The 25038-nt window shown below is 43.6% G+C and overlaps 1 protein-coding gene across 5 annotated transcripts in view; it reads left to right on the top strand.

The window, feature by feature from the left end:
- The window catches only part of IL15RA (interleukin 15 receptor subunit alpha), a 199916-nt gene that overhangs the window by 19770 nt on the left and 155108 nt on the right, over positions 1 to 25038 (top strand). Inside the window, exon 2 of one of the 5 annotated variants that reach the window (XM_044280018.1) lies at positions 20190 to 20275. The exons of the other annotated variants lie outside the window; for them this stretch is intronic. The gene's annotated coding sequence lies outside the window, so the exon portion shown is untranslated. The remainder of the gene's footprint in view (positions 1 to 20189; positions 20276 to 25038) is intronic. 5 annotated transcript variants of the gene reach the window in all.

Below are 25038 nucleotides of genomic sequence, written 5' to 3'. Positions count from 1 at the left end.
ATTTCTCTGAATCTGCTGAAGAACTTATGTCAAGCCTGTTCCTCTATTATTGTGAATTATTTAAATATTCCTTTTTATCCTGGCTTTCTTCTGAGGTTTTCGCGTCAGGGGATTCACTGCAAAAAATAAAAATTCTAGTTCAGTATTGCTCATACAAGACATATTGATTATTGACAAATGTCTAAGAATATTGATTAAAATAATATGAATGATATGGCTTAATAATATGAATGAATATTACTTATGCCCTGTCTCTACAATGTAAGGGTGGTTAAAGATTAGACCTAAAATTCTAGGACCACTATTTATTCACAAAGATTTGACACCATGTGCAAGATTTCAATTCAATGCCATTCTTAAAAAAATGCCTAAACTACCTGGGTCACTCAAATATAAAAATATCAGCACACTCATGGGCATAACTATAGGGGTGCAGAGGTAGCAGTCGCTACTGGGCCTAGGAACTTGACGGGACCAAAAGACCCTTGTTCTGCACAAGAAGACACCATTATTATAGAAAGTGCATGCAGGTCAAGTTACACCCCTGGCTGGAGGGAAGGGGTTAGTTAGGTCAACAACAATTTGGCTCGGGGGGGGGGGTCTAAATTTTTTCCTCAGGCAGCACGAAGGCTATGTGCCTTCCGGCCCCTGGCCACAAAGTACTGAGGGAAGGGCGGCCCAAGCTGAACTCTTGCACCAGGGCATCCGTCTGTATGAAAGTAACCTACGGCCACGGATCACGGACACGGATGCCAATCTTGTGTGCATCCGTGTTCTTTCACGGACCCATTGACTTGAATGGGTCCGTGAACCGTTGTCCGTCAAAAAAATAGGACAGGTCTTATTTTTTTGACGGACAGGATACACGAATCACGGTCTCGGCTGCAAAACGGTGCATTTTCAGATTTATTTTTTTATTTTTTTCACCACTGAATATACATACATGTTTTTTTAATTGGTTTTATTTAGCTGCAGTACATAACTCCAAAGCAACTAAGAATTTCAGTAATGCGATAGGAGCTACATGCAGCAACATTTCAATACATTTCAATATCTATTTTCAATAAACAGTTTCTTTCATAACTAAATTAGTAAGAAAACAGACAAATAAACTGTCAGCCATCTCTTATTGCCTCACAAGTGAGAAATTGTACCCTTTCATAGTTAAGGGGTATGAGTATGAGCACCAATGTCATCGAGAATATGAGTGGTATATCATGAAAGTAGCCTCCTGGTATCATGTCAACTGAGTGGTGGGATGGGGTGAGCTCCCAAGAGGATCCTCTAAGTACTAGGTGGTAAGAAGCAGGTATGCAGTTTGGATATGATTGTGCGGAGTAATAAAGTACCAGTAATACATTTTTGCAGTGTTGGACTGGGGTACTTAGGGCCCACCAGTGTAACTGATTCTGGGGGCCCACCTAAGGGCTCCTGCACACAAACGTATTTTCTTTCCATGTCCGTACCATTTTATTATTTTTTGTGGCCTGTATGTGAAACCATTTACTTCAATGGGGCCGCAAAAAAACTGAAATGACTCCACGTGCATTCCATGTCTATATGTCCGCGTGGCCGTTACGCAAAATTATAGACCATGTCCTATTGTTGGCATTACAGACAAGCAGGGTCGTACATTGAATTCATTGGGACCCATAGCAGGAATCTGAATTGGGCCCCCATGGTCCTTTCCAAGCCCCAATGACTACCCATTCCTGGTCCCTCCAACCTTCTACCCAAGCCTCTTCCTCACCCATGAACTGTAGGTACATTGGTGCTACATTACACATTACTACTGTTGTACTATATAGCACTACCGTCCAAGCCCGCGTTCACATTACTGTTAGTTTTCCGTTCTACTGATCAGTCAGAAGAAAAAAAAAGCAATAAACAGATCCTGCATTTTAAGCATCCGTTATGCTCATTTATGCACACTTTGCATCCATTTTAGCCATTTCCGTCTGAAATACGTTATTTTAGACAGTAAGAAAAAAAATACTTTGTGTAGAACTTTTTTTTTTTACATTAAAAAAACTGATCTCATATGGAAATGGCTAAAGAGAATGCAAAATGTGTGTAACTGAGCATAACTGATGCTTAAAATACAGGATCTGTGTTTTTGTTTATTTATCTTTTCTTCTGACGGATCAGAAGAACGGAAAACGGAACAGTGATGTGAATCCGGCCTAAGGCTTCATTTATATCTCAGGTGACTGTATCCAGTAGACGAGCTGTTGTAAAACTACAGCTCCCAGTATGCCCAGTCTGCCTACAGCTGGGCATGATGGGATTTGTAGTTTTACAACAGCTGGAGGGCTGCAGGTTGCCCATAACTGCATTAGGCTGTTCGGGCAGAGAACATCCTGCCAATTGACTGGATCCAGCATTGCTAGATTATGCAGTTTACCAGGGATGCCCAACCAGCACCCTCCAGCTGTTGCACAACTACAACTCCCAGCATGCCTGGACAACCTGAAGCTATTAGGGAATGCTGGGAGTTGTAGTTTTTCTGCAGGTTGAGCTTTCCTGCCATAGACTATGGCAGACTACCAGCAGGGCAGAAACCAGCAGTGGTGGATTAGTGAACTCTGGCAGGATGTTCTCTACCACAGGGATCAGCAACCTCAGGCACTCCAGCTATTGTGAAACTACAACTCCCAGCATGCTCCACTCACTTCTATGGGAGTTCTGATAACAGCCAAGCAATTGTGCATGCTAGGAATTGCAGTTTTACCACACCTGGAGTGCCGAAGGTTGCTGACCCCTGCTCTACCAGATGCCGATCACCAGAGATGTGAACGAAGACTAATACAGCATCAAAGTGCAGCAATTAGATGGCTTTATTTTGTCCGGGTTCAGAGATGAACTCCAGACATATCCCTTTTTTCCCCCCACTCAGCCCCTGTGACATGAGCATCGGAGTATTTCCCTTGCCCTGCGCTGAATCTGGAGAATTTTTCTGGAGATTCGGTGACGTCACCGGATCTGCAGAAAAAGCCCTTGACCTGCGCAATTCAGCGCAGGGCAAGGGAGAGCAATGGAGTATCAAATGCTCCGATACTCCTATCAAAGGGGCTGAGTGGGGGAAAAAGGGAATATGACAACCACTTAACAGTCAGTCATAACTAGTATTGAGAGAACGTGTATTTTCAAGTTTGGCGTACAAGGTTCGGGTTATCTAAGAATTCCGTTATGGATTTTGCTACCACGGACCATAATAGAATTTTATGACGGCATAGCATGGTCAGCATAGACTTCTATTATGATGGAATGCAACACGGAAAGTCTCTTATAGGCTTCCATAGTGCATGCCATCATAGAATTCCGTTGTGGTCCGTTGTACCGGAATCCATAACGGGATTCTTAGAAAACCCAAATCTTGTACGCTGAACTTGAAGCACAAGTTTACTCAACACTACTCGTAACACATTAACTAAATGTGAAAACTCATCAAGTGTGTGTGTTAACTCTGCTACATCTGTGTGTATGTACCGTACAGACCGAAAGTTTGGACACACCTTCTCATTCAAAGAGTTTTCTTTATTTTCATGACTATGAAAATTGTAGATTCACACTTATGAATTAACACATGTGGAATTATATACAGACGTGGACAAAATTGTTGGTACCCTTTGGTCAATGAAAGAAAAAGTCACAATGGTCACAGAAATAACTTTAATCTGACAAAAGTAATAATAAATTAAAATTCTATAAATGTTAACCAATGAAAGTCAGACATTGTTTTTCAACCATGCTTCAACAGAATTATGTAAAAAAATAAACTCATGAAACAGGCATGGACAAAAATGATGGTACCCCTAACTTAATATTTTGTTGCGCAACCTTTTGAGGCAATCACTGCAATCAAACGCTTCCTGTAACTGTCAATGAGACATCTGCACCTCTCAGCAGGTATTTTGGCCCACTCCTCATGAGCAAACTGCTCCAGTTGTGTCCGGTTTGAAGGGTGCCTTTTCCAGACTGCATGTTTCAGCTCCTTCCAAAGATGCTCAATAGGATTGAGGTCAGGGCTCATAGAAGGCCACTTTAGAATAGTCCAATTTTTTCCTCTTAGCCATTCTTGGGTGTTTTTAGCGGTGTGTTTTGGGTCATTGTCCTGTTGCAAGACCCATGACCTGCGACTGAGACCAAGCTTTCTGACACTGGCTAGTACATTTCTCTCTAGAATTCCTTGATAGTCTTGAGATTTCATTGTACCCTGCACAGATTCAAGACACCCTGTGCCAGACGCAGCAAAGCAGCCCCAGAACATAACAGAGCCTCCTCCATGTTTCACAGTAGGGACAGTGTTCTTTTCTTGATATGCTTCATTTTTTCGTCTGTGAACATACAGCTGATGTGCCTTGGCAAAAACTTCGATTTTTGTCTCATCTGTCCACAGGACATTCTCCCAGAAGCTTTGTGGCTTGTCAACATGTAGTTTGGCATATTCCAGTCTTGCTTTTTTATGATTCGTTTTCAACAATGGTGTCCTCCTTGGTCGTCTCCCATGTAGTCCACTTTGGCTCAAACAACGACGGATGGTGCGATCTGACACTGATGTTCCTTGAGCATGAAGTTCACCTTGAATCTCTTTAGAAGTCTTTCTAGGCTCTTTTGTTACCATTCGGATTATCCGTCTCTTAGATTTGTCATCAATTTTCCTCCTGCGGCCACGTCCAGGGAGGTTGGCTACAGTCCCATGGATCTTAAACTTATGAATAATATGTGCAACTGTACTCACAGGAACATCTAGTTGCTTGGAGATGGTCTTATAGCCTTTACCTTTAACATGCTTGTCTATAATTTTCTTTCTGATCTCTTGAGACAGCTCTTTCCTTTGCTTCCTCTGGTCCATGTCGAGTGTGGTACACACCATATCACCAAACAACACAGTGATTACCTGGAGCCATATATATAGGCCCAATGGCTGATTACAAGGTTGTAGACACCTGTGATGCTAATTAGTGGACACACCTTGAATTAACATGTCCCTTTGGTCACATTATGTTCTGTGTTTTCTAGGGGTACCATCATTTTTGTCCATGCCTGTTTCATGAGTTTATTTTTTTACATAATTCTGTTGAAGCATGGTTGAAAAACAATGTCTGACTTTCATTGGTTAACATTTATAGAATTTTAATTTATTATTACTTTTGTCAGATTAAAGTTATTTCTGTGACCATTGTGACTTTTTCTTTCATTGACCAAAGGGTACCAACAATTTTGTCCACGTCTGTACATAACAAAAAAGTGTGAAACAACTGGAAATGTGTCATATTCTAGGTTCTTCAAAGTAGCCACCTTTTGCTTTGATTACTGCTTTGCCCACTCTTGGCATTCTCTTGATGAGCTTCAAGAGGTAGTCACCTGAAATGGTTTTCACTTCACAGGTGTGCCCTGTCAGGTTTAATAAGTGGGATTTCTTGCCTTATAAATGGGGTTGGGACCATCAGTTGCGTTGTGGAGAAGTCAGGTGGATACACAGCTGATAGTCCTACTGAATATACTGTTAAAATTTGTATTATGGCAAGAAAAAAACGGCTAAGTAAAGAAAAACGAGTGGCCATCATTACTTTAAGAAATAAAGGTCAGTCAGTCCAAAAAATTGGGAAAACTTTGAAAGTGTCCCCAAGTGCAGTCACAAAAACCATAAAGCGCTACAAAGAAACTGGCTCACATGCGGACCGCCCCAGAAAAAGAAAGACCAAGAGTCATCTCTGCGGAGGAGGATAAGTTCATCTGAGTCACCAGCCTCAGAAATCGCAGCTTAAAAGCAGCTCAGATTAGAGACCAGGTCAATGCCACACAGAGTTCTAGCAGCAGACACATCTCTAGAACAACTGTTAAGAGGAGACTGTGTGAATCAGGCCTTCATGGTAGAATATCTTCTAGGAAACCACTGCTAAGGACAGGCAACAAGCAGAAGAGACTTGTTTGGGCTAAAGAACACAAGGAATGGACATTAGACCAGTGGAAATCTGTACTTTGGTCTGATGAGTCCAAATTTGAGATCTTTGGTTCCAACCACCGTGTCTTTGTGCGACGCTTAAAAGGTGAACGGATGGACTCTACATGCCTGGTTCCCACCGTGAAGCATGGAGGAGGAGGTGTGGGGGTGCTTTGATGGTGACTCTGTTGGGGATTTATTCAAAATTGAAGGCATGCTGAACCAGCATGGCTACCACAGCATCTTGCAGCGGCATGCTATTCCATCCGGTTTGCGTTTAGTTGGACCATCATTTATTTTCCAACAGGACAATGACCCCAAACACACCTCCAGGCTGTGTAAGGGCTATTTGACCATGAAGGAGAGTGATGGGGTGCTGCGCCAGATGACCTGGCCTCCAGTCACCGGACCTGAACCCAATCAAGATGGTTTGGGGTGAGCTGGACCGCAGAGTGAAGGCAAAAGGGCCAACAAGTGCTAAGCATCTCTGGGAACTCCTTCAAGACTGTTGGAAGCCCATTTCAGGTGACTACCTCTTGAAGCTCATCAAGAGAATGCCAAGAGTGGGCAAAGCAGTAATCAAAGCAAAAGGTGGCTACTTTGAAGAACCTAGAATATGACACATTTTCAGTTGTTTCACACTTTTTTGTTATGTATATAATTCCACATGTGTTAATTCATAGTTTTGATGCCTTCAGTGTGAATCTACAATTTTCATAGTCATGCAAATAAAGAAAACTCTTTGAATGAGAAGGTGTGTCCAAACGTTTGGTCTGTACTGTATGTATGATAGATAGATTATATATATATATATATATATATATAGTACAGACCAAAAGTTTGGACACCCCTTCTCATGACTATGAAAATTGTAGATTCACACTGATGGCATCAAAACTATGAATTTTGAATAAATCCCCAACAGTGTCACCAGCAAAGCACCCCCACACCATCACACCTCTTCCTCCATGCTTCACTGTGGGAACCAGGCATGTAGAGTCCATCCGTTCACCTTAGCTTCCACTCCTCCTGAAGAAGCTAACGCGAAACGCGCATAGAGGGGCACGCCAGCTAGCGATCGTGAATCCTGATAGATATACACCTGGGTAACTAGGTAAGAGAGGATAAGATCGTGCAACCATAGTCCTAGGATATGTGTCCAGATACATGTATATACTGATCAGTATGAATTGGCTTGTGTTTTTTCAACTTACTTGGATTGGTATAGGATATGATGTATTGTATTAGGTGACTCCTGGTTGCATGTGACTATATGATATGCACCACATATGGTTGCATGGACAGTCTGAGAGGATATAGATATATGCCCATATTCATGATGTACTTCAGATGTTAGTCTATATAAAACCTCATATTGTGGTGTCTTAGGATAAATGCAAGCTATCGCTTGTTGGCACTTTATTTTGTTTCCACATGTCTGTATGTATGTATGTATGTTTTTTTAATGTGAATATAATACATTTTTATATATTTGTGGGTATTTTGGTACTTGATGATTGTGTTGAGAAATAAGTACATATATGTAAACACACACATATTACACTGGCACACACTTACCTTCTGTGCAGGTCTCCAGGGTAAACAGTCAGGATAGATGGGAGGACATCTTCTCCTCAGCAGGCAGTTCAGCAGGCTCTCTTCCCCCCCCCTTCCTCTGTCCCGACTGCTGCACATGGTTTACATAACAGCAGAGGAGGACTCTGCAGTGTGCCAGGACAGGGAAGAGGAGCAGAGTGGGGGAGGGGAGCACTGGGGAGGCTATTGATGGCAGCAGCACATCCTGCTGTAGCTTCTGAAAAACTGACCTCTCCTCAGCAGTGCAGCCCCTGAGGACATGTGCAGGTTGCTGCTAGAGGCTAGAGGCATCTCCTCATGGTAGGATCAGGGCAATGTTGGGGGGAGGGGGGAAGCCAGAGCACAGCCTGCTGAGAAGAAGCATTGAGGGGAGCTGGAAGGCGGAGCTAGAGGCCCTGGCAAGTACTTTAGACCAGAGCTGTTGTACTAATGGTAATAATGGGCGGGGCATTTCCTCCACAGCTGGGCACCCTTCCCCTACGGGCCCCATAGCAGCTGTGTGGTCTGCTTCTATTAGAGGCTGGCTGTTCTGTTCCACATAATGTGGAATGCACACACCCGGTATCCATGTTTTGCGGATCCGCAATTTGCTGACTGCAAAACATCCAACAGTCGTGTTCATGAGCCCTTACAGTGATAAAATGCACAAACATACGGTGGCAGAATTTAGGCTACTTTTACACTTCCAGTAACAGGGTCCGGCGGGGGAACATCCTGCTGGATCCGTGCTAACGCTAGCCCATGATGCCGCCGGAAGTCCGCTGTAGTTTTTGTCTGGCCGCCTTTTGGCATGTTTGTGTCACATCTGTGACAGGTTTTAGAAGGTCTGAAAGACTGACTGCACAGTGATCTGACAGCCTCTTTTGGTTTAGCTTTGTCTGTGTGTTGCTTGTATGTCCACACCTCCTGTTCAGGTGTGGATCGTGTGACCTTTACCTCTCCCTATTTAGTCTGACTTCAGCCATCACTCCTTGCTCTGGATAGCTTCATTTGGTTTTGGAAGAGCTGGAGTGTGGTTCTTGTTGAAGTCCTGAAGTCCTGTTCTTCCATCATCCTCAGAAGTTAAGCGTTCCGCATGTTGTGTTTTGTATCCCCCCCCCCCCCGGTTGTTTACTAGGCCTCAGTGAGACGCTGGTTCCTTCACCAGGGAACAAACGGGTTGTCTCTGCCCTGTCATTACCTTTAGGGCATCCGAGGGTCACAGGGGTTTCTAGGTTCCTGTGTATGGACATCTCTACCATCGAGATGTGCCCATACAGATAGCAGTTAGGGCCAAGAGCAGAGTTTTTTCGGTGGTGACCCTTTTCCTTCCCTAGCGGTAAGGCCTAGTGTCTTTCCCCTTCCTTCTTGTTGTCTTTTGGTGTTCGCCACTACGACACCTGTGACCGTTTGCCATGCTGTGGACTGCCCCTATTATAGTCGGACTGGAGCGGACTTCCGGCAGCATGGTGGACTAGCGTAAGCACGGATCAGGAAGGCTGTTCCCCCTCTGGAACAGCCTGTCGGACCCTGCTAGCGCAAGTGTGAAAGTAACCTTACACATATATGGATATCCTGCACTTAAGTCAGTGAGAAACAAGACGCATGCAGCGCACACCAATCACTCATTGGACAGATATGGCACACAAGACACTTATACATGGGTCACATGCCCCTAATGCATATGACACATGCTGTACATACACCACTGATACATAGAACATATATAACACACACCAATCACACATAGGAAACATGCAATGCACGCACCAATACATGTTTGCCTAATCCTATTAAATGTAGCACACTTAAAGTGGTTCTCTCACTTCAACAAATGACTTTTTGTTCGGGGTGCACCTAAAGCAAAGGCATTGGGGTATTAGGGGGGCAACTGGAGAAAAGGCAATATTAGGGGTGCATTTAGAGAGAGGGCATTTATGGGGGTGCACCTAAAACAGAGGCATTGGGGGACCTAGGGCCGAGTCGCCCCAATGCCACTCTGAACTCTGCAGAAAACAGCGCACATTCATAGATCTGAGTCTACTATAAACAAATCCCCTATTTCCCCCTTACAGTCTCCTACAGCACACTGTCACACACCTGAGAAATCAGCCCAGCACCCCAGATGAGTCCTTCTCTCCAGCAACTGCAGTTTTCTGACAACAGGGATGGCAGGAGGATGGCCATACATGTTCTCTCCTCCTTCACTGCCAGCAGCCCAGGAAGTTTAGAGGATACTGTGGGGCCTTCTAGTACAATTTACACTAGTAGGAGGCTGCATCATTGTGCGATACTGCCACCTAGTGGCTACAATAATTAGCTCTCCTGAGAAAGAAGAAATAATTACTCCTCCGTCTTATCTCCGGGAGCAGGAGACTGGGGGCCCACAAAGGAATCCCCCGCCTCCCTGGTAAGCCAGTCAGAGGCTACATTTTTGCGATACTGCAAATACATTTTTTACTTTGCTCTCTTTATGGTGAGCTGCCACCACCTAATCCATTTCCATAAGGTAGGAGAGCTTATCTAAAAATAGTATTGATGAGAGGAGTAGAGGTTGCTTCTAAACTTTGGCGGATAGCCTTGCGGGCTTGTTGGCTCTATGGCCTAGTTCACACTTCAGTTATTTGATCAGTTATTTCCATCATTTATTGTGAGCTAAAACCAGGTGCAGGTCAAAACCACAGATCAGGTGCAGATCTTTCATTTATACCTGATCTCTGAGTAGGTTTCACTACTGGTTTTGCCTCACAAAAACTGATGGAAGTAACTGACCAAATAACTGTCAACTAGGCCTATGTAGTGTAGGACCTTATGGTGTTCCCTCAGGATATTATGCTAAGTCCGTCTATAAAGCTAAAAATTTTCCCATGTGGAGTGAAAGGGAGCACTTGGTACGAGGTATTTGGTTGTAAAGGCATGAGTTTTGGTCCAGAAAGCTTGTATTTGGGGACACCTCCACATGCAATCATAAACAGAGGCTTCAGGTTCACCACATTTGAAGCATTGGGATGATGTATACAATACGATTCTTTTTTTGTGGGAAGTTCAACAATTGGCTAATATGTGTTATGCCTTGTTGTTGCCATTGGTAGTAGAGTCTATAAGATTTTCCTTGCTGAAATTGTGGGTTATTTGTTAAAGTTAAGAGAGTAGGATAATTTGGGTGAATCACTTTCAGTGTCCTCACTTTGCTTCATGTTTTCCAAGTAGTGATCAGTAAAGGGTTACCCCTCACGTATTCCGGAAATTATGTAAATGGCACGTGCATCAGGTTAAACAGTGCAGTCTGGGGAGTGGAGCCTTGATCTACTGCAGAACTGGGGTAGAAAGATGGATATACATACATGTTTGGCCAAACTGAATGTGTATAGAAAGGAGGGAGTGGGGAGAGTTAGCTGTCGGCCAACCGATCATTCAGCTATTGAATGTGTACGGCTGCCTTCACACTAGGTAGAAGACTGGATTACTAATGGTGTTCTTATCAGTTACACCGATCTGTAATACCCCGTGACCATTGCTGTGTAGTGTTGGCCAGGTGTATGGAGGGACAAGAATGTCCCGATAAAAGGCTATGTTCACATACAGGTCCTTCTCAAAAAATTTGCATATTGTGATAAAGTTCATTATTTTCTGTAATGTACTGATAAACATTAGACTTTCATATATTTTAGATTCATTACACACAACTGAAGTAGTTCAAGGTTTTTATTGTTTTAATATTGATGATTTTGGCATACAGCTCATGAAAACCCAATATTGCTATCTCAAAAAATTAGCATATCATGAAACGAGCTATTAACCTAATCATCTGAATCAACTAATTAACTCTAAACACCTGCAAAAGATTCCTGAGGCTTTTAAAAACTCCCAGCCTGGTTCATTACTCAAAACCGCAATCATTGGTAAGACTGCCGACCTGACTGCTGTCCAGAAGGCCATCATTGACACCCTCAAGCAAGAGGGTAAGACACAGAAAGAAATTTCCGAACGAATAGGCTGTTCCCAGAGTGCTGTATCAAGGCACCTCGGTGGGAAGTCTGTGGGAAGGAAAAAGTGTGGCAGAAAACGCTGCACAACGAGAAGAGGTGACCGGACCCTGAGGAAGATTGTGGAGAAGGACCGATTCCAGACCTTGGGGGACCTGCGGAAGCAGTGGACTGAGTCTGGAGTAGAAACATCCAGAGCCACCGTGTACAGGCGTGTGCAGGAAATGGGCTACAGGTGCCGCATTCCCCAGGTCAAGCCACTTTTGAACCAGAAACAGCGGCAGAAGCGCCTGACCTGGGCTACAGAGAAGCAGCACTGGACTGTTGCTCAGTGGTCCAAAGTACTTTTTTCGGATGAAAGCAAATTCTGCATGTCATTCGGAAATCAAGGTGCCAGAGTCTGGAGGAAGACTGGGGAGAGGGAAATGCCAAAATGCCTGAAGTCCAGTGTCAAGTACCCACAGTCAGTGATGGTCTGGGGTGCCATGTCAGCTGCTGGTGTTGGTCCACTGTGTTTTATCAAGGGCAGGGTCAATGCAGCTAGCTATCAGGAGATTTTGGAGCACTTCATGCGTCCATCTGCTGAAAAGCTTTATGGAGATGGAGATTTCATTTTTCAGCACGACCTGGCACCTGTTCACAGTGCCAAAACCACTGGTAAATGGTTTACTGACCATGGTATTACTGTGCTCAATTGGCCTGCCAACTCTCCTGACCTGAACCCCATAGAGAATCTGTGGGATATTGGGAAGAGAAAGTTGAGAGACGCAAGACCCAACACTCTGGATGAGCTTAAGGCCGCTATCGAAGCATCCTGGGCCTCCATAACACATCAGCAGTGCCACAGGCTGATTGCCTCCATGCCACGCCGCATTGAAGCAGTCATATCTGCAAAAGGATTCCCGACCAAGTATTGAGTGCATAACTGAACATAATTATTTGAAGGTTGACCTTTTTTGTATTAAAAACACTTTTCTTTTATTGGTTGGATGAAATATGCTAATTTTTATATATAGGAATTTTGGGTTTTCATGAGCTGTATGCCAAACTCATCAATATTAAAACAATAAAAGGCTTGAACTACTTCAGTTGTGTGTAATGAATCTAAAATATATGAAAGTCTAATGTTTATCAGTACATTAAAGAAAATAATGAACTTTATCACAATATGCTAATTTTTTTAGAGGGACCTGTATGTGTTGGAGGCTCCATTCTGGGGCATGCATTACAGAGTTTGTCAAAAATAATGGAGTGAAAAGTCCTGAATGCAGGACTTTTCCGATGAACAGAATTTATCACCTATCGACAGGGTAATATTTATTTATATAACATCAGCAAAATCAGACATTACATAGTAATAAACTAATGAACAATTACAACAATAGGAGTCCTGCAAAATATGCAGAGTACTATAGTATCACGAAAAATAAATGAGAGCAACTCACTGCAAGCAATAGCTAGCCCAGTCTATCCATATCAGGGAGCAGTGGAGCTGATCCCTCAAATAAAAGGTAACACTCCAGTACTCCATACAACTTCAAAGTTTATCTGTCTCATTAAAAACATCAGGAAAAATGTGCTAGACCCTTACACGTTAGGGACAAGTAACTGCGTATCGTCCTTAGTCATAGCTTCAACGAGTATCACAGTACCATGCAAGTGAATTACACTGACCCAACATGGAAAGGTGAAAAGCTGAGGGAGGACAGCAGTACAGAGGGGGAGGGATCTGCAGCAGCGCAACAGGCTGGAAGAGACAGTGGGGTTGCAAAAGGGAGAAGTCGGCCCACACCAAACAGGCCCGCAACCGTTACACCGAGCACCCCATGCGTAAATCTACCTTGCCAAGGGGTAGGTGTTCCTCAGTACAGCGTTTTTTTGAGGAAAGTGCAGACGACAAAAGAGTGGTAGCTTGCAACCTGTGCCGTACCAAAATGAGCCGGGGCGTGAACACTAGCAACCTCACCACCACCAGCATGATCCGCAACATGGCATCCAAGCACCCTAACAAGTGGGTAGAACGAACAAAATGGTGCAATGCCAGAAGATCGTTGGAAAATTGCTCCAAAATTTTCCATCTGACAACGCTGGTGGCAGAGTGCGTACTTCCTTAAGCAACCGAGGAAGGTGGACAAGGGGAACACACAGCAGTTCCAACAAAGGCATGGGACACTTTCCAACACTCTGCAAGGCATGGGACACTTTCATGACACCCTGCCAGCAACCTCACCCTGAAGCGTGGCCTAGTGGTACAAGGAAGGAAAAGTTTTGGAAGATGGTGAAGGAATACATAGCAGGCCCTCGCCCCCTAATGTTTTAGAGGGTCAGTTCAGCAGCAGGCCCTCGCCCCTAATGTTTGAGGGTCAGTTCAGCAGAAGGCCCTCGCATATAATGTTTTAGAGGGTCAACTCAGCAGCAGGCCCTCGAATATGTTTTAGAGCGTCATCTCACCAGCAGGCCCTTGCATATAATGTTTTACAGGGTCAGCTCACCTGCAGGCCCGCAACTCAAATCTTTTGCAGTGTCCGCTCACCTGCAGGCCCAAACCTAAAATCCTTTACAGGGTCAGCTCACCTGCAGGCCTGCAACTCAATGTGAATGAGGCCCTCCTTTATGTGATATACAGGTTGTATCGGAGCACCTCTTCCTTGTAATTTTTGGCAGCACTTTATATACAAGTAAATATACAGGAAAGAATGTTTTCAATACATTTTTCCTATAAAAAAAATAATAATTTACTTTGGTTTTGTGCGTAAAACTTTAATTAGATTGTGGGCCTGGGGATCACTTTAAACCCTTTTAAGCTGCATCAGCAGCAGCATGGTGAGAAATATGAGTGGCAAGGTGACATGGTGTGGAGATGGCAGCATGAGGAGGTCACATAGTGGCACAATGACAGATTGCTTAGAAAGATGCAGATAGAAACCATCTGTGAAGCTTTATCACGGTCACCTCCAGATTAATGCAGACCAGAGCCGTAGCTATAGGGGAAGCAGGGGAAGCTGCAGCTTTGGGGCTCTGACCCAGAAGGGGCCCATACAGGAGGAGGAGGACTAAAGGATTTGGTCAGGGCCCTCTCAACAGTATTACACAATGAAATTTTAGAAACAATGACAGTGTAGACAGTGTATAAAACTGATGGAACAGCTGCTGACCATGGTCTGAGAGAGCGATCTTTACTAGCCATAGGAATGGGGGCGGAATGAAAGGAAGGGTTCGCTAAAAAATTACTGTAGGATGGAGCCCCATTCAAAAAATTTCTAGCTACGCCACTGATGCAGCCCACAAAAGAAAGTTGGTTTTAATCGATTACAAAACCTTAATTAAATTGTGGGCATGGTGATCAGTTTAAGGTCTTTTAAGCAGCATCAGCAACAGCATGGTGATAAAAATGAGTGGCAAGGTGACATGGTGTGGAGATGGCAGCATGAGGAGGCCACATAGTGGCACAATGACAGTCTGGATAAAAGACTGAGGCCACAGATCGTTTCTATCTGCATCTTTCTAAGCAATCTGTGGAGCTGTATCACGGTCACCTGCAGATTAATGCAGCCATCAAATTCAAGTTTGGTTTGTCGATTCCACCTCAGGTCACCAGCAGGCCCGCGCCTAAAATCTTTTACTGGGTCAGCTCACCTGCAGGCCCGCAACTCAAATCTTTTACTGGGTCAGCTCACATGCAGGGCCTCACATTGAACTTTTTAGAGGGTCAGCTCAGCTGCAGGCCCAAACCTAAAATCTTTTACAGGGTCAGCTCACCTTCAGGCTTGCAACTCATGCTGCCTTTCTTTGAAGTAGTAGCCGTAGCCATTTATCAGGTTCCCGCTTCAAAATCGATAAATGATTCCCCGTTACCGGTGGTCACCATGTTAGGCACATAAAAGAACATCAAAAGTTGATCCAAATGGATCGTAGACGTCACGGGGACGTGTGATCAGGCAAAAGTTATCTAGAGTCAATAAAGTGGCAGCATGGCCTCTCCTGTATAATGTTTCCTCATCTAAAATACCACAGTGACATTCCCTGTAATTTTTTATTACTCATTCCAATAACAGGGCATCTTAAGAGTCCTCTATTGTTTTTTATCGGCACTACCTCCCCGAGTCGGGAGTGGGTAATTGCCGCATGCCTGCTGCCTTCCTTGGATGTTTCTGCTTTAATAACTTGACCGACCCTCTCTGGGTGGTTAACAATTATGACAAAAAAAAGTGGCAAAGCAACAACAGACAATCAGATTTCAGCCATTGACCTCCCTTGGATGTGGTATCCCTTTCTCAAGCTCCCTCTCCGGCATCGAACCCTGATTCCCCGTTACCCATGATCACAAAATGGATCGTCGCCGTCAAGTGGACGTGCAATCACCCAGAGGTTATCTAGAGTCACCAATGCGGCAGCAGGCCCTTGCGCCAAATGTTTTTGAGGGTCACCAGCAGGCCATCAATCATAATTTTTGAAGGGTGTGTATGATGCCCTCCTTTATGTGTAACAAAGGGTGTATTGTAGTGCCAGTTCCTTGCAATTTTTAGCAGCCCTTTCCCTCAGTGCATAGGCTTTATAAGTGTAGGAGTCCCACTACCTGAACAATTGTACCACAATGTGAATAAGGCCCTCCTTTATGTGATATACAGGCTGTTTCGGAGTGCCTCTTGCTTGTAATTTTTTGCAGCACTTGCACTTTATATACAATTGAATGTACAGGAAAGAATGTTCGTATTTTTGTCAGTCTTTAAAGGTGGTGTGCAACTTGGACAACATGGTTCCCAGCAGCGACCTGGGACTCCAAGATGCATCCAGACATCGTCCCCATGGCGTTTCCGATTCATTTCTGACCTTTTCCAATGGACGAGGCACCCTCCCCTCTTCAGAGCAAGGGGTGCCTGGCTGTCTCCCATTGACTTCCATTATACTCGGGTGCTCGGCCGAGCACACGAATATAGCAATGTGTTCGGGCCGAACACCCGAATACTTTGGTGCTCGATCATCACTACTCATTACCATAACTGGCAGGATTAGAATGGCATATCACCTATATATAGATAAAACAGGATCCACCATTTACAATAGATGATGACAGTATGCCTAAACTCTCCTATAGAAGTCAGAGTCCCCTCCAGACTTTTGTCTGTGGTCCATGGTTGCTGCTGTAAAGTATATTTCAAAATGCTGTTAACAGCAGCTCAAGCAAGATGGCTGCATGTTCAAGAAATAGAATAAAAAAATGTAAAATCCGAAAAGAAAAAAAAAGATAAGAAAAGGGATATGTGCCAATATCTGGTTTTAACTGGCAGAAAAAAAAATGGTAGTTGACACATTCCCTTTATGTGGATTTCGCTGCAAAGTTTGCAATAGATTCTTAGGCCCCTTTCACACGAGTGAGTTTTCCACGCGGGTGTAATGCGTGACGTGAACGCTTAGCACCCGCACTGAATCCAGACCCATTCATTTCACGCATCAGTTCTAGGTTGCGTAAAAAAAGTTGCATGTTTTATATTCTGTGTTTTTCACGCAGCCCTGGCCCCATAGAAGTGAATAGGGCTTCAGTGAAAAACGCATTGCATCCGGAAGCAAGTGCGGATGTAGAATGAGCCGGACCGTGGGTGCAGTTACACGGACGCCAATTATGCAGTGGGTCAAGATATGGGTATAATAGTCTATGGTTTGTTCGTGACGCCAATTGCAGCGTGCACAGGGTACTAACACAGGGCTCTTTAAGGTGTTGTAACTCACGTACAAGGCTAGGAATACCAAAGTGGTGTAATGTCTCTGTGTGGTAATAGCAATGGTGTCAACTGTGTCTCCTACCTGAGGGTACGGCTGGACTCCTGGATCCTGGCTCACTTGCAATAAAATGAGTGTTGCTAGTAGGAGTAATTGAGGGTTTTGGTAGCAATAATTGAGATCCAGACTTGGAATAAAGTTCAGACTGGTCTTTACTTGATGCAGCAGTAATCCATGTGAGATACAGCAATAGTCTGAACTCCCAGCAGGTATTGGCAATGTGTGGCAGAAATCTATCTTCTGTTTCTATCATGTGCCTGGAGCTCTTTACAGGATACCGTATTTTTCGCCCTATAAGACGCAGTGGCCCATAAGACGGTTTTTGGGAGGAAAATAAGAAAAAATAAATATTTTTAACCAAAAGGTGTGCTTTTGGTGGGGTTGGAACTAATGGTGGTCTGTGGATGGCACTATTATTGGGGATCTGTGGATGGCACTATTACTGGGGATCTGTGGATGGCACTATTATGGGGGATCTGTGAAGGACACTGTTATGGGGGGGATCTGTGGATAGCACTGTTATGGGGGATCTGTGGATGACGCACTGTTATGGGGGATCTGTGGATGACGCACTGTTATGGGGGATCTGTGTATGACGCACTGTTATGGTGGGATCTTTGGATGACGCACTGTTATGGTGGGATCTGTGGATGACGCACTGTTATGGGGGATCTGTGGATGACGCACTGTTATGGGGGATCTGTGGATGACGCACTGTTATGGGGGATCTGTGGATGACGCACTGTTATGGGGGATCTGTGGATGACGCACTGTTATGGGGGATCTGTGGATGACGCACTGTTATGGGGGATCTGTGGATGACGCACTGTTATGGGGGATCTGTGGATGACGCACTGTTATGGGGGATCTGTGGATGACGCACTGTTATGGGGGATCTGTGGATGACGCACTGTTATGGGGGATCTGTGGATGGCACTGTTATGGGGGATCTGTGGATGACGCACTGTTATGGGGATCTGTGGATGACGCACTGTTATGGGGGATCTGTGGATGACGCACTGTTATGGGGGATCTGTGGATGACGCACTGTTATATATGTGCCATCCACAGACCCCCCAGCCCATAACAGTGCCATCCACAGATTCCCCCCCCCCCCACCGCTCCAGTGCTGCAGTATACAAATATAAAATGTCTCATTCAATTAAAAGTGATTAAACATGCCCCCTCACTCCTAATATTACCGTACACCCTAACAGCTTCTGTACAACGCAGGCAGGCAGGCTGGGCAGCCGGTGCATCACTCACTGACGTCATGTGCCTGCGCCGCCTGCTCCATTAATAAAGTAGGCGGCGCAGGTGACATCAGGGACTTGCGCTGCCACCCGCCCGGCCTGCCTGCCTGCATTCTACAGAAGCTGTTAGGGTGTACGGTAATAAAAGTGGGGGGGGCATCTTTAATCACTTTTAATTGAATAAGACATTTCATATTTGTATAGTGCAGCGGTGGGACCGGAGTACAGTGACTGCACCGACCCTGCCGCAATTGCCGGCCCCCCGCTCCTCCTCCCAGTCCCTCCCCGTTCGCTCATACATCGCAGCCTGCGATGTAAAAATGTCAGCATTCGCCCCATAAGACGCGGGGGGAATTTCCCCCCCATTTTTTGGGGGGGAAGTGTGTCTTATGGGGCGAAAAATACGGCAAGTCGACTGCTTTCGGCTCTGTAATGTGGCATGCATTTATATCTTCTGCTCTTACTATCTTCTGCTGTATGGGGACTGACTAGCTGAGGTGGAATTTGGCTTCTCCTGGTCTCTGGACGGTACTCACAGCTATGCTCACAGGGTATGGTTCTTCCTGGAATACTGGAGGTGGCTGCTTGCTTTCACTGGCTGAGGCTGAAGGGCTCAGGCTGGGAATAATGATCAATGTCTCAGCCGAGACACGATACTGGCTTGAAACCCTAAATATGGGAGCTCCTACCAGCACAGCCTTCCCCTAGCAGGGGTGGCTGGCACACTCTAACTTCCTCCTCTCCCTATGAGGCAGGATGTGGGAACATTCCACACCTCCTCACAGAGGGGGCAGCTAAACTGGAATGTACTATTCCAGCTCAGAAATACTAAACTGTACTAAGTCCCTGCTAAACACATTGCTGTCACCTGCTGGTGAACATAGAAATGACAGCAAAATATATTTAACAAGGATTCCAATGCACATTTGTGAGGATATTAGATAAAATCACACTAGATGACAGTATAAATACACTTAACATGTTGTAGCGGGGTAAAAGAGTTTCGGAACATAACTCTGGGATGTTACAGATGCAATGCGTTTTTCACTGATGGTTGCTAAGAGATGTTTGTAAACCTTCAGTTTTTTATCACGCGCGTGAAAAATGCATCAAAACGCATTGCAGACAAAACTGACTGAACTTGCTTGCAAAATGGTGAGAGTTTCACTGAACGCATCCGGACCTAATCCGTCACGCTTGTGTGACACCAGCCTTAGGCCTCTTCCAACGCTCATGTACACAGACCCTTTGAAATCAATGGGTCAGGTGCTATGCGTTAACGTCACGCTTTGCACCCGTACAGAAAACTCGCTCGCGTGAAAGGGGCCTTACTGCTGCAAATTACGTTCCACTCTGTGATGTGTTGTAGCATTGTGTGTGGTGCAGTACATGAAGAACACAGACATACTACATATAAATTATAGTTGCAAAATCTAGTTAGGATACAGTATAACTTGTAAATTTGATGTTAAAAATGTATATATTGTAGCTGGTAGTTAATGCAGGACTCCTTTTTCTTCAAGTCCTATCTGAGCAGTGCATGGAGTTCTCACAATTGTTTGAACTGTTTGGGTATTATAAATATATGTTTTTCAGGCTTGTAAATGTACTCTGAGCAACTTGCTGAGAGTTGTCTTTATACTTTACCAGGTGAAACTGCTGTATAGTCAAGAGGACGAGCTACAGTATTTTCCAAATGTCATGCACTGCCATGATAGAACTTTAAGAAAATAGTGGTAAGTAGATTATTACACCTTTCACAACATTTACTATACAAGACATGCAAAACCTGATGCAAAACTTTCATGTTCTTAAAAAAGTAAAAATTCTTAACTTTAAGAAAATTAATCATTGGGTTGGCATTTGCCATACAGTAGATGTACATGAAACGTAAACTGTAGAATAATTGTAAATGCCCCAGCTTCTATTAGCCATAATCCTCTCCCATACAGATAAATAATGTCCAAAAATATGTTCATCTGGTCTAAATACAGTATGTTGAAAATATTCTTTCATAAAGCCTCATGCACACGACCGTTCCGTTTTTTGCGGTCCACAAACTGCGAATCTGCAAAAAAACGGAAGCCGCCTGTGTGCCTTCCGCATTTTGCGGAACGGGCGGCCAATTGTAGACATGCATATTTTTGTCTGCAAAACGGACAAGAATAGGACATGCTATATTTTTTTTTTGCGGGGCTTTGAAACGGAGCAACGGATGCGGACAGCACACGGAGTGCTGTCCGCATCTTTTGCAGCTCGAATGCGGACCTGAAAAACGGTCATGTGCATGAGGCCTAACTCTTTTAAAATTTGTTTAGGTGGAATTCTGATATTTGTATTGTTTTTTTCTTCCAATATTGTTAAGGGTTAACAACAAAACAAACCTCAATGGTTATTACCCTGATTCAGCAGTTTACAGAAACACTATACAGGTGAAACTTGAAGTCCATTTATTTCAGTAATGCAAATTAAAAGGAATTACATTAATGCAGCTTAAAATTAGAATTTTGTAAAAAGGTTCAATAGTCTAGGCTGAAAGTGTCACACTCTAGTCAGCTAATTAATCCATACCCCCTAAGCAAAGGGTACCTCACAATTGTGACTTTGAGGTTTCATTAACTGAAAGCCATAATCATCCAAATTATAACAACTAAAGGCTTGAAATATCTCACTTTGCATGTAATAAGTCTATCTCATATATTAGTTTCACCTTTTAAAGGGAACCTGTCACCAGTTTTATGGTGTCCTAACTAAGGGCAACATAAATAAGTGACTGATTCTCTTAGCAAAATGCTGGGTCACTTTTTTTAATTGACCCAGTCAATCTGCATTGCATCTTGTATTGAAAAGCTCCAGCTGATTATGATAAGTAATGAATATTTATGAGCTCCTGACTCTCCCCGCTTACCTGCTGCAGATTTTCCATATGAATCAGCAGCAGGTGGGCAGGGGAGTGGCTATATCTCTGAATTAAATAAACGCTGGACTCAATGACGTCACGCTGGACTCAAATCAGCTCATTAGCATGTGGCATGCGGCATCTTTGTGTGTATTATGAGGTAACCATCTGTCACACCAGTAAGTGAATACATCTAAGGTACAAACCGGATTCCCAAAAAGTTGGGACACTATACAAATCGTGAATAAAAACTGAATGCAATGATGTGGAGGTGCCAACTTCTAATATTTTATTCAGAATAGAACATAAATCACGGAACAAAAGTTTAAACTGAGAAAATTTACAATTTTAAGGGAAAAATATGTTGAATCAGAATTTCATGGTGTCAACAAATCCCCAAAAAGTTGGGACAAGGCCATTTTCACCACTGTGTGGCATCTCCCCTTCTTCTTACAACACTCAACAGACATCTGAGGACCGAGGAGACCAGTTTCTCAAGTTTGGAAATAGGAATGCTCTCCCATTCTTGTCTAATACAGGCCTCTAACTGTTCAATCGTCTTGGGCCTTCTTTGTTGCACCTTCCTCTTTATGATGCGCCAAATGTTCTCTATAGGTGAAAGATCTGGACTGCAGACTGGCCATTTCAGTACCCGGATCCTTCTCCTACGCAGCCATGATGTTGTGATTGATGCAGAATGTGGTCTGGCATTATCTTGTTGAAAAAAGCAGGGTCTTCCCTGAAAGAGATGACGTCTGGATGGGAGCATATGTTGTTCTAGAACCTGAATATATTTTTCTGCATTGATGGTGCCTTTCCAGACACTCATGCAACCCCATACCATCATAGATGCAGGCTTCTGAACTGAGCGTTGATAACAACTTGGGTTGTTCTTGTCCTCTTCGGTCCGGATGACATGGCGTCCCAGATTTCCAAAAAGAACTTCAAATCGTGACTCGTCTGACCACAGAACAGTCTTACATTTTGCCACACTCCATTTTAAATGATCCCTGGCTCAGTGAAAACGCCTGAGCTTGTGGATCTTGCTTAGAAATGGCTTCTTCTTTGCACTGTAGAGTTTCAGCTGGCAACGGCGGATGGCACGGTGGATTGTGTTCACTGACAATGGTTTCTGGAAGTATTCCTGAGCCCATTCTGTGATTTCCTTTTGCTTTTCCTGTTTGTGGTGCAGTGTCGTTTAAGGGCCCGGAGATCACGGGCATCCAGTATGGTTTTACGGCCTTGACCCTTACGCACAGAGATTGTTCCAGATTCTCTGAATCTTCGGATGATGTTATGCACAGTTGATGATGATAGATGCAAAGTCTTTGCAATTTTTCGCTGGGTAACACCTTTCTGATATTGCTCCACTATCTTTCTGCGCAACATTGTGGGAATTGGTGATCCTCTACCCATCTTGGCTTCTGAGAGACACTGCCACTCTGAGAAGCTCTTTTTATACCCAATCATGTTGCCAATTGACCTAATTAGTGTTAATTGGTCTTCCAGCTCTTCGTTATGCTCAAATTTACTTTTTGCAGCCTCATATTGCTACTTGTCCCAACTTTTTGGGGATTTGTTGACATTTGCCATCTCCAAATCATTGCATTTAGTTTTTTTTCACAATTTGTTTAGTGTCCAAACTTTTTTGGAATCTGATTTGTATTTTTTAGTAGTTAATGATTGTATATAATTAGTTAGATTATAATCAAATATCCACATGACAGGTTCCCTTTAAGTTGCATTACTGAAATAAATGAACTTTGCACAATATTAAATTTTTTCTAGTTTCACCTGTATATGTGGTCGTAAACGTGCTCTGAAGGCAAGAGGCGCCATATGGTTTTTGGAGAGCAGATTTTGCAGGAATGGTCTTTGAGTGCCATGTTGCATTTAAAGAGACCCTGAGGTACCTCTACGATGACATTTTGGAAACTACACCACCCAAGGTATATGAAAGTGAAGTTGAGGCACCCAATTTTCGGTATTTGCGATACAGGGAATTTATTTATTTGCATGTAGTGCTATCATCCATTTGCCCAATCTGCTTCAGAGTTTGAACATTTTCATAAACCGTACGTTTACGCATCCAGCTCCCACTAACCCACATCCGTCTGAACAGATAGAACCGCAGATGAAGGTCCTGCGCGACCGAAACGTACGGTTTATGAAAATGTTCAAACTCTGAAGCAGATTGGGCAAATGGATGATAGCACTACATGCAAATAAATAAATTCCCTGTATCGCAAATACATAAAAATTGTGTGCCTCAACTTCACTTTCATAATGAGCATTTTGACCCAACAGGTGTTTGATAGAATTTATAGCACTTATCTTTGAAAATGAAAAATTACATGATGCCTTAGGCCAAAACTTTCATTTTCACAAGGGATAACAGGAGAATATCACCCCACAATTTGCTACCCACTGCTGTTTGGGGATACGCCAGGACTCAGAAGGAAAGGAGCGGGATCTGGATTTTCTAAAATGGAATTTGCTGAAATGGTTTTTAAGAGTCATTTTGAGGTACATTTAGCTTTCTAATCGCTTTTTTCCCATTTTGTGGGAGTTTAGATGGGCAAAAATGTAATATGTCATTTTTATCAGGTTCACCGTGTGGTACATATTATTATATGATAACTTTATTCTGCAGGTTGATATGATTATGGCGATACCAAACTTTTTATAAAAAAATCCTGTTATAGTTTGCATATACTAACATCCATAACATTTTTATTTTTCTGCCAAAGTAAATGTTTGAGGGCTTGCCTTTTGCAGGACAAACTGTATTTAACAGTACTATTTTGGGGTATATAAGACTTTTTGATGACTTGATATTATGTTTTTTTGGGAGGCTGTTTTGGTGTCATTTTATTTATTTTTATGACGTTCATCTGATAGGGTAGATAATGTGCTATTTTTATAAAGCCACAGTGATACCAAATATGTCTATTTTTTTTTTGAAGTTTTATACAATAAGAGTATTTTTATTCGGGTCGGCTTATGAGTAGTATACCTGCCTACCTACCTACTTCTCCTTAAGCAGTAGGGGTATGCCGAGACTGCTGTACGGAGGGAAATTTCAACAGTCTGGAAATGAACAACCTGCCTTGGGAAATGATGCGCATAGCAAAGTTGATCATACCAAGCAGGGACTGGAGATCCGATTTAGCAGTAACCCTAACTCAGGCTAACTTGTGTACTGCCTCTTTGACCCTGAGCAGTTCTTCTTGAGGAAGGTTAGCTTCCATGCTGCCAGTGTCCAGACGAATACCAAGAAATGTAATGGTAGTACTGGGCCCTTCCACCTTGTGTGGGGCTACAGGCACCCTGAGATCTGCAAACACTGACTGCAATACCTGTAGGTCCTGGGGTGTATGTTCCAGGGGTTCTATCAAGAGGAAGTCATCCAAATAATGAATGACTTGGACAACACGAAACAAGTCTTGGAGGATCCAATGTAGGGATCTGGCAAACTGATCAAAAATCCATGGGCTGGACTTAGAGCCAAAGGTCAATTTATTGGCAAAGTAATATTTGTTTAACCACTTAAGCCTGTGCCATTGCCACAGCTCAGGTTGGATTGGGAGCAGCTTAAAA

This window comes from Bufo gargarizans, chromosome 2, assembly GCF_014858855.1.
Source record: "Bufo gargarizans isolate SCDJY-AF-19 chromosome 2, ASM1485885v1, whole genome shotgun sequence".
In the NCBI taxonomy this organism is placed as follows: Eukaryota; Metazoa; Chordata; class Amphibia; order Anura; family Bufonidae; genus Bufo; species Bufo gargarizans.
This window is presented reverse-complemented; position numbering and strand designations above follow the sequence as displayed.